A 10,794-nucleotide genomic window follows, 5' to 3' on the forward strand; every position below is an offset into this window, starting at 1 on the left:
TTCTATGTATTTTATGGTTTCAGATCTTATGTCTAGTTCTTTAATCCATTTTGACTTGGTTTTTGTGCATGGTGTGAGGTAGTGTCAAGCTTCATTCTTTTGCATGTAGCGACCCAGTTTTCCCAGCACCATTTATTGAACAAACTTTCTCTGCTCCAGTGCATATTCTTTGCTCCTTTGTCAAAGATTAGTTGACCATAAATCTGTGGGTTTATTTCTGGATTTTCTATTCAATTCCATTGGTCTGTGTGTCTATTCTTGTTCAATACCATGCAGTTTTGATGATTATGGCTTTGTAGTATAGTTTGAAGTCTGGGAGTGTGATGCCTCTAGTCCCTTCTTTTTTTTAAGGAGAGATTTGGCTATTCAGGGTTTTTGGTGATTCCATATGAATTTCATCAATAATTGATCTATTTCTTTGAAGAATGTCATTGAAATTTTTATTGGAATAGCATTGAATCTGTATGTTGCTTTTGGTAGGATGGCCATTTTGATAATGTTAATTATTCCAATCCATGAGCAGGGGATGTCTTTCCATTTCTTTGTGTCTTCTTCTATTTCCTTTAACAGTGTTTTATAGTTTTCTTTGTATAGGTCCTTTACCTCTTTTGTTAGATTTATTCCCAAGTATTTGATTTTTTTGTTTCGATAATAAAAGGGATGTTTTTTTTTATTTCTTCTTCTTCAGATTTATTGTTTGTGTATAAGAAGGCTACTGATTTTTGTGCGTTGATTTTGTATCCTGCCACTTTACTAAACTGATTGATGAGTTGAATTAGTTTTTCTGTGGAGTTTTTGGGGTTCTCTATGTATATTGTCATATCATCTGTAAATAGTGATAGTTTAACTTCTTTTTTTCCAATTTGGATTCCTTGTATGTCTTTCTCTTGTGTTATTTCTCTGGCTAGGACTTCCAGTATTATATTGAAAAGCAGTGGTGAGAGTGGACATCCTTGTCTTGTTCCAGATCTTAATGGAAATGCTTTCAGCTCTTCTCCATTGAGAATGATACTGGCTGTTGGCTTGTATCATGAATGGGTGTTGTACTTTGTTGAGAGCTTTTTCAGCATCTATTGATATTATCATATGGTTTATATTTCTTTTTGTTGATGTGTTGGATGACGTTCACTGATTTTCAGATGTTGAACCATCCTTGTGTTCCTGGAATGAATCCTACTTGGTCATGGTGAATTATCTTATGGATACATTGTTGGATTGTGATAGCTAAAATTTTATTGAGGATTTTTGCATTTGTGTTCATTAAGAGAGACTGGCCTGCAGTTTTCTTTTTTGTGTGTTGTCCTTGTTCCATTTTGGTATTAGTGTAATGTTGGCTTCACAGAATGTGTTTGTTATTATCCCTTCCTTCTCAATTTTTTGGAAGAGTTTGTGAAGGATAGGCATTAGTTCGTTTCTGAACGTTTGGTAGAATTCATTTGTAAATCCATCAGGTCCTGGGCTTTTGTTTTTGGGGAGGTTTTTGCTTACCATTTCAATTTTGCTGCATGTAATTGGTCAGTTTATGTGTTCTATTTCTTCTTTAGCTTTGGGTGATTGTAGAGTTGTAGAAATTTGTCCATCTCTTCTAGATTGTTGAACTTGTTTCCATATAACTGTTCATAGTAGTTTCTGATCATTCTTTTTATTTTGCTGTGTCCATTGTGATTTCTCCTCTTTCATTTGATCCTGTTTATTTGTGCATTCTCCCATTTTTACTTTGTAAGTCTGGCTAGGGATTTGTCTATTTCATTTATTTTTTCAAAGAACCAGCTTTTGGTTTCATTGATCTTTTGGATTGTTTTTTTAGTTTCAATTTCATTTATTTCTGCTTTGGTTTTTGTTATTTCTTTTCTTCTACTAGTTTTAGGGTTTTTTTTTTTTGTTGTTGTTCTTTTTCTAGTTCTTTGAGCTTTGAGATTAGGTTGTTTCTTTGAGTTCTTTCTTGTTTCTTGATGTCAGCCTCTATTGCTATATATTTTCCTCTTATTACTGCTTTTGCTGCATCCCATACATTTAGGAAATTGGTGTTCTCCTTGTCATTCAACTCAAAGAATTTTTTAATTTCTTCTTTGATCTCCTCATTAGTCCAGTGGTCTTCCAGTAGTGTGGGTTTCAATCTCCATGAGGTAGGAGTGTTCCTTGCCTTCTTTTTATGGTTTATTTCTAGCTTGATGCCTTCATGGTCAGAGAAAATGGTTGTTATGATTTCAATCTTGGTGTATCTGTTGATGTTTGTCTTTTGTCCCAGTATGTGATCGATCCTGGAGAAAGATCCATGTGCGCTTGAGAAAAATGTGTACTCAGATTTTTTTGGAGTTTAGTGTTCTATAGATGTATGTTAAGCCCAAGTGCTCTAGATACTTATTTAGAGCTTTAGTGTCTTTACTTATTTTTTGTCTCGTTGATCTATCCATTGTTGATAGTGGTGTGTTGATGTCTCCTACTACATATGTGTTTTCTCTGATGTCTGTTTTCAATGATGATAATAGTTGTCTGATATATTTTGGTGCTTCTTCATTTGGTGAGTATATGTTAATGAGTGTTATTTTTTCTTGAAGTATTGTCCCCTTGATCATAATGTAGTGACCGTTGGGGTCTTTTTTTACCTTTATGAGTTTGAAATCTGTTTTATCTGATATAAGTATAGCTGTTCCTGCTTTCTTTTTTGGTCCATTTGCTTGTAGGATTGTTTTCCATCCTTTAACTTTGAGTCTATTTTTATCTTTTGTAGTTAAATGTGTTTCCTGGAGACAGTAAAAGGTTGGGTTTTGTTTCTTAATCCAGCCTGCAACTCTGTGTCTTTTTATTGAAGAATTTAGTCCATTTACATTTAGAGTTAATATTGATACATCAGCATCTGTATTTGCCTTTGTGTTTGTCTTTCCTCTGTTTTTATTCATTTATTCTTTTAATAACTTTTTTTTTTGCCTTCTTTAGTTGTTATTCATCCCTCTGTTGGTTCTGGCTTTAGGACTCCCTGTGGTATTTTTTGGAGTGGGGGTTTAGTTGTAATGAAATTCTGGAGTTTCTGTTTGTCTGGAAAGGTCTTTATTTTTTCTTCATAGAGGAAGGAAAGCTTTGTGGGATAGAGTATTCTTGGTTGTCATTTGTTGTCTTGGAGTCTGTTGACTATGTCCCTCTACCTTCTCCTTGCCCGTAGTGTTTCTTGGGAGAAGTCTAATGTCTGTCTGATTGGTTTTCCTTTGAAGGTTATCTGTTTCTTCCCTCTTGTCAGCTTCATTGTTTTTTCCTTGTCTTGGATTCTTGGGAGCTTTACTATTATGTGTCTTGCTGTATTTTTCCTTTCGTCATGGAAGTTTGGTGTTCTTCTTGCTTTTTGTATGTCTATTTGCAGCTCCTTCATGTTTGGGAAGTTCTCTTTAATTATTTCCTCGAATATTTTCTCTGTTCCTACATCTCTCTCCTCTCCTTCTGGGATTCCTATAACTCTTATATTTCCTTTCCTCATGGAGTCAGATAGTTCCCGAAGTCTTTCTTTGGTCTTTTTCCTTCGTACTTCTCCTTCCTATTCTGTTTTGGTTTTTTTTATTTCTGTCTTCAAGAGTACTTATTCGTTCTTCTATTTCATCTATTCTGCTTTCACTGCTTTTCCCAGAGTTCTTTAGTGCCTCCATTAATTCTTTGATCTCCTGCATTTCTTTTACTTCCCTCTTTAGGGACTCAATTTCATTCTTCTGATCGCTGATTATTTTTCCCATGTCATTTTTGACTTCCTTCAGATTTTTAATCATGGCAATTTTACGTTCTCTTTCTGGAAGGCTCAGAATTTCTTCCAAGTCACTGTCATTGCAATCTGGTGGGTGGTTTTCTTTTTGTGGTGTGTCTTTTTCCTGAGGAGTCGCTAGGTTGCATGTAGTTTTTCTTCTCCCTGCTGCCTGTTTTCTAATTTGCCGTATGCTTTGGGACACTGTGTTGCTGGTACTCGCCAGCATCTTTTTGGTGTGCTCTTTGTGGGATTTGGGAAACTGGTGGTCCAAACGAGTCAAATACTGTTATGCCAGAAGTCTAGTTAGGCAGTGGTACTTTGAGTATGTTAATGGTCGCTGTCACAGAATATCTCCTCCTTCTGTGTTTAATTACAAAGGTGTGTCTTTAAGTCCCACAAACTTCCCTGGAGGTGGGGCAGCTGGATTGCACTCTGGGTTCCAAATCACTGGATCCCCCTCTAGGCTCTGACTTCCTGCCAGGCGGGACCAGGCTTGTGGGGGCCTTCAGCTCTCCTCTGACTGCGCAGGGAACCTTCTCCCTCTGTCTCCACCAGGAGCCTTCTGCCAGTTTCAAGCAGTCTTTATTGAAGAAAGTTCCCTGTTGTAAAATGGCAATGTGGAGATGCACTCCCCTGCGTGCCCGGTCTGCCCCGGCTGTGGGTGCCGCTCCCTCTCTGGGTTCGGACTGCTGGCCATAAGGGGCCTGGCATGGGTGAACTTCCCAGCTCACCTCTGGCTCTGCCGGGAGCCTTCTCTGCTTTTGTGCTTTAACTGCAGAGTTGAATAGTTCTGACAGAAGCTTTATGGTTTACAGGGCTAAAAATATTTGCTATATGGTTTGTTCCATTTTGCTGACCCATGTTTAAGAACAGTCTAATTTTTTCAGATTGAGCTATCTCTCTAGATTGGGTTCTTAGAAGGTTTTTTACTTGTGCTTGTGAACAGGGATGCAAGGAAGCCATTTGGTTGTGTTTTAAAAAATTATTTTTAACTGTCCTATCAAAATAAAGTTTTTGTAACAGAACATATTTCCTTCAAGGGAAATGTAAAGGTGCTGTATTTTTATAATAAATTGTTTTAAAATATTTATTTATTTATGCATACAAGAGCTGGGGTACAGGCCAGAGATGTGGGGGATGAGAGGATTCACCAGAGACAGAGTGGGGAACAGAACAGGCAGACTGACTGAAGTACACTGCTGAGGGGAGCAGTGGGTGAAACAGGAAAGGTCTGCTGTGCCATGTGGATTGCTCCCTGGCCAGCAGGGGATCAAATTGGTGCTGCAGAGGCTGCAGATTGCTTCATGGTGCTGCGCTTAACCTCTTGTGCCACCAGGGAGGTCCCTATAATAAATTAACAATATATAGTTCATTTTTTGTTAGTTTCAACGTGAATTAATGGCTCTGTAAACTAAATGTTTTTCCTATGAATTTAAAATTGATTCCCAACACCTCTGTACAAATCAAACTGCATTGTCTGTCCTTTTAATAATTAGATGATCCTCCCTCATTGTTGTCTGTGGAAAGCAACAGTTTTTCTTTTTGATCACAAATGGAAATAAAGGTTAATGCTTCCCATACTGGTTATGCTGGTTCCTTACCTTATTAGGTAGAGAAATAACATAGTAGGTGGGTGGAGAACCACATGTTTCAAGTTGTATCCTGTACTAAAATTAAAAACCAAAACAAAACTGTGTACCATAGCTGAAACTGGAGAAAAAAGAAATTGAGAGAGATTATAGGAAATTTTAATAATAATGTATTTAAAGCTCAATAACCCTTCTACTAATATATGTTTATTATGTGAAGAAGGGAAGAAAACATATAAATTCATATAGAAGTTTTTACCTAAGAGGAAAAAATTAGGTGGCAGGAAGCAAAACCTTTGAAAGGAACTAAGAAACTACTGAAGTGGTAGACAAAACATCTGATGATGAAATATGAAAAGCAGGCAATATTAACAAAGAGGTACTAAATTTGGGGGTGAAATAAGATTATAAAATAAATGTGGACTTGACAAACTGCCACTTGAAGTACTCAATAGCTGATGATAAAAAATTGTGTATTTTTTTTAAAGATTTATTTTATTTATACAAGAGCTGGGGTACAGTCCAGATGCGTGGGAGGGTGAGAGGATTCACCAGAGACAGAGTGGGGAACAGAACAGGCAGGCTGACGAAATACATTGCTGAGGGGAGCAGTGGGCGAGACAGGAGAGGTTTGCTTGCCATGTGGGTTGCTCCCAGGCCAGCGGGGATCAAAGCGGCACTGCAGAGGCTGCAGACAGCTTCACAGTGCTGCGCTCAATCACCTGCGCCACCAGGGAGGCCCAAAATGAGTTTCGTTTTTTTTTGTGGGACCCTCCCTGGCGGCTGGGGAACCAGCTGGTGCTGCAGAGGCTGCGGGCAGCCTCGCAGGCCAGCACTCAACTGCTGCACCATGAGGGGAGGCCCCAAAATGAGTATTTTTAATTGGGGTAGCATTGATTTATACATGTATATACTCAGGGGAATAGGTTCACACCTCAGATGCACATCACCCCACCACACCCAACACCAGAGCACCCATGTGCATTGGGCACCTACTCCTTTGTTCCACCCTACCCCTCTCGTAGCCTAAATTCTGCAGTCATATTTCTAGGTTTGTTTTGGTTTAATTTATTCAGTTTCTTTGTTTCGTTTTTCTATATTCCACATATGAGTGAAATCAGGCAGTTACTTATCATAATCACCTGTGGATCTGTCACTTATCATAATTCCCTCCAGTTACGTCAAAGTCACGAAGTGGGAAGAATTCATCCTTTAATTTTTAACAGCTTAGTGATATTCCAACATGTATATGTACTGCAGCTTCTTAAGTTGATTTAAAATTTTGAAGAGAAAAACAGTCTAGAATATTACATTATGGTGGCGAGCAGAAATTGCTAAGACAGTTGCTCAATTCTTTAGGAAAAAGATTCTGCAGGGGAAAAAATGGAGGTCAGGAGTAAGTTTGCATGATGGGGAAGACATTTCATGTACTTTGCCTCTCAGCCTTTATGGCAAGAATACAAGTTGTAATCATAATTACACTCATTTTTACCTTCGATGATACTGTGGCAGAAGACACATGTCCAACATATGCAGCAAGTAAAGGGTGGCAGCTAAATGAGAAGTCTGTCTGTCAAATCTGTGCTTAAAAAACAAACAAAAACAAACAAACAAACAAACAAAAAACTCTACAGCATCAGCTATTCAAAAGAAATGAATTCTAGGGGTCTTCCCTGGTGACTTAGGAGTTAAGTCTCAGCGTTATCACCATGATGGCCTTAATGTGATCCCCAGCCAGGGAGCTAACCCACATAGGGCACACCAGATCTCTCCTGTCTCGCCTGCTGCTCCCCTCAGCAGTGTATTTCAGTAGATCTGCCTGTTCTGCTCCTCACTCTGTCTCTGGGGAATCCTCTTACCCCCTGCACCTATGGTCTACACCCAAGTTCTTCTATGCAAAAAAAAAAAAAAGAAAAAAAAAGAGAAGAAAAAATAAATGAATTCTAGAATAGAGCTGAAGTGGAATGCAGATTTGGTCCAGGGACCACCTCTGCTGTTTGTGAAACCAGCAGACTTGGGGATGAGAACCAGGTTGCAGGAAGGTGAGAAGTAGAGAAAATCAGAGGTAGTGGGTGCGGGCCACTTCTTTAAGAACTTCAATAGTAAAAAGGTGTAGTAACAGCAACAAAATAAGTGAAATCTTGACATATGTGACACCATGGATGGAATTGGAGGGGATTATGCTGAGAAAATAAGTCAGGAAGAAAGCAAATGCTGAATGATTTCACTCCTATGTGAAATGTAAAGAAACAAGGAAAGGAACAGACAAAACCAAACTAAAATAAATCCTTGAAATCTGAATGCAGAACTGAGGCTACCAGTTGAGGAAGTGAGGTGGGGATGGGCTGGGGAAGAGAAAACATAAAGGAGAGGGGTGCCCAATGGACTGTGATGTAGGATTATTGGGGTTTTGGTGGTGGGCATAGTGTGGTAGCATACATTAGAAGAGACAAGAATCTATACTCCTAAAACATACACAGTGTGGTAAGCCAGTCTTATCGTAATTAAAAAAATAAATAATGGTGCAGCAGACCTCTCCTGTCTCACCCCCTGCTCTCTTTAGCAGTGTATTTCATCAATCTGCCTGTTCTGTTCCCCGCTCTGTGTCTGGTGAATCCTCTCACCCTCCCATAGATCTGGCCTATACCCCGGTTCTTCCATAAATAAATAAATAACTAAATAAATCTTAAAAAAATAAAATAAGAATTTAAAAGACATAATAAATTATGAATAACTATTGAATATTGAGTTTTCTTAATGCATTTTTGATAATATCTAGAAAGACAGGTCAAGTCATGGTGTCCAACAAGGAAAGTGTTCATTCTCTAAAATGGTTAAATTTAAAAGTTATAAATTCTCAACTGTTGTTTTTAAAATCACTACAGGATACAGATATTTCCCAAGAGATTTTAAAAATGAAAGAAGTGCTGCTTGCTTCCCAATATAATCTGTTGGAGTCTTGCTGTCAGAGTCATCTATTATGCATTTTATTTGAAGTAAGTCTACTGACAGCCTCAACAGACAACATATTTAGCACTTCTATTCAAAATGCTAATTCATTTTTGAGTGATTCTTTATATTTTGATATCTGACAATGAAAACAGATCACAAACACATATATAAATGAAAAAAAGGAAGGCATCATTTAATTTTGGTTTTAGAGGAAATTTCTGTATTGATTTTGGGGGAAAGTAGCCTGATGAAATTCCCAGAGTTAACTGAATTTTCAGTAATTTGCTATTAGTAGCAATGATTCTTGCTGTAGCTGCCACTAATGAATATTTTATAAAGCAGGAGGAAGATGTTAGCTCTCAGTTTGGATGGCTGCCAAATCAAAATCTCTCACCTTGATGTTGTAGCTCAGCTCCAGTCCAATATTTTCAGCTGCTGGAGGCTTCCTCCTTCTTAATGTCCCATTATTAATTTAAATTCAACAAGTGCAAAACCAAACAGTATTTTATTCCTCAAACTCTTCCTGTCGACATTCTTATTTTTGCCAACAAGGCCGTGCATCTACTTACCCAGACTCAAACTTTTAATTACAAACTACTTGAGGAGCTACTTATTTATTGAGGGTTTTCTCTGTAGGAATTGTGCTGTTAAGAATTTAGCAAACGTGTGTATTTACTCCACACCCAGGCCCAATGAGAATGGTACCAGTTTTATCATTATTTTATTTCAAGGTGGGAAGCTCCAGCCTCATGAGGGCAGTAATTCATTTGAAGTCCTTTAGCCAATGCCTGGGACTACAGAAGTCTGAGGTAGCAAACATTCAGGGCTTGAAAGTTTTAACCACCTTCTTGTTTTCCCTTAGAATCATCTCTGATTGACTCCTCATTCCCCTTTCCTGGTCAGGTGATGGTTTCTAAAATGTTTCAGATAACTCTTCTTTCCATTGTAGTGTCACCACAGCATTCAGCTTCTCACCACCTCACAAATCTCCTAGGAGGTCTCTCTTGACACATTCTTCAGAATCACATCATGTACACTATTAGCTGAATGTAAATCCTTCAGTCATCACCTATGGTCTAAATGTAAATTCTTATCCAGACATTAAGGTTACCACATACCTTTTCAAACTTAATTCTAACCATTTAGCTTCATGAACACTGGGCTTTATCAATGTCTGACTTCCTGTTCTTTGAACTCCTCTGTTGAAATTCTACCTTCACAGTCTAGAGCAAGTGCTACTTCCTCCAGGAAGCCTTCCCTACTTTCCTTAATTAGATGAAGATATTTTATAACTTTTCTTATGAAAACGTATTCTTGCCTGTACTGTGGTCACTTGTATACTTATGTAGCATCACTGTAGGATCCTATGCTGAAAAGTGAAGAAAGTTGCTAATAATGGAATGGAGGTATTCTAGTAGACAAAAAATGAGAGAAGGCTCTGAAGTAGGATGGACATGGCAGGTCTGGGAAGAAGGATGATATTGTGGGACACCTATTGAGCAGAAAAAAATAGCAGGAATGTTTAGGGTTTCCCAAGGTAAAGCAAGTTCCTCAAATTTAGTGCCATTAAAAAAATATTTATCTTATTGTGATATGTTGATATAACTGTGTGAGTTTAAGACGTACAACATGTTGATGTGATACATTTATATTTTGCAATATAATTACCACTATGATGTTAGCTAATACATCCAATCAAAGTTTTTATCACAAGACTTTGTAATAACTAGCACTCTTTCATGTTAGTTGCAATTAATGAGTTTTTATCATATATTCTATTACTGCTACATAATTGCTAAACTTCATCATGAGTATCTGAATTACAGTACAGGGTAAAATATGGCAGACTGCTTTCTCTTTTGCTTTTTAACAAAAATCATGTTTTAAGCTTTTCATTCTTAACACAGCCTTAAACAGATGGTAAGAAATTATCTCATGGATGAGATTTTAGAATGTTAAAAAAAGTCATTTTTATAATGGACTTTCTACTTATGAAAGAATTTTCTTCATTCTGATTTATTCATGCAAAACTGCTGTATGATTGTTTCAGCTATTGTTCCAAGAGGGGATGTGTTCACAAATGTGTAATGAAAATCTGAAACTCATTTACTTACTGTACTTATGATTGAATTCAGATTCAAAATTGGCCTATGGAGATTGACAAGTATTGGCTGTGATAAATTATTACACAGGTAAATTATTACCTCACTAAAGTACTAACAGGAAAAATAATAAGAATTAACTAAGTCATTTTGAAATGCTACCTTAATGTTAGAACAGGCAGAAAGAAAGGGATTTAAAAAGTAACTTTTTTTTACATGTCATTTTGGGGAAAAATAAAGCATCAATACATTTTAGGATTATAAAGTATTGACTATTTTCCATTTGTTAAACTTTTTGATATGTATTACCCTTCATTTTTTCCTTAGGCATAGAGCGTTGCTAATTTTCTCCATATGCCTACAATTTGTCTTTGACCTTTAACAAATGTCCTCTAGGCAGCCCACTCACCATCCAAGAACAACG

Source organism: Talpa europaea, assembly GCF_964194135.1.
Source record: "Talpa europaea genome assembly, chromosome: 9".
NCBI lineage: Eukaryota > Metazoa > Chordata > Mammalia > Eulipotyphla > Talpidae > Talpa > Talpa europaea.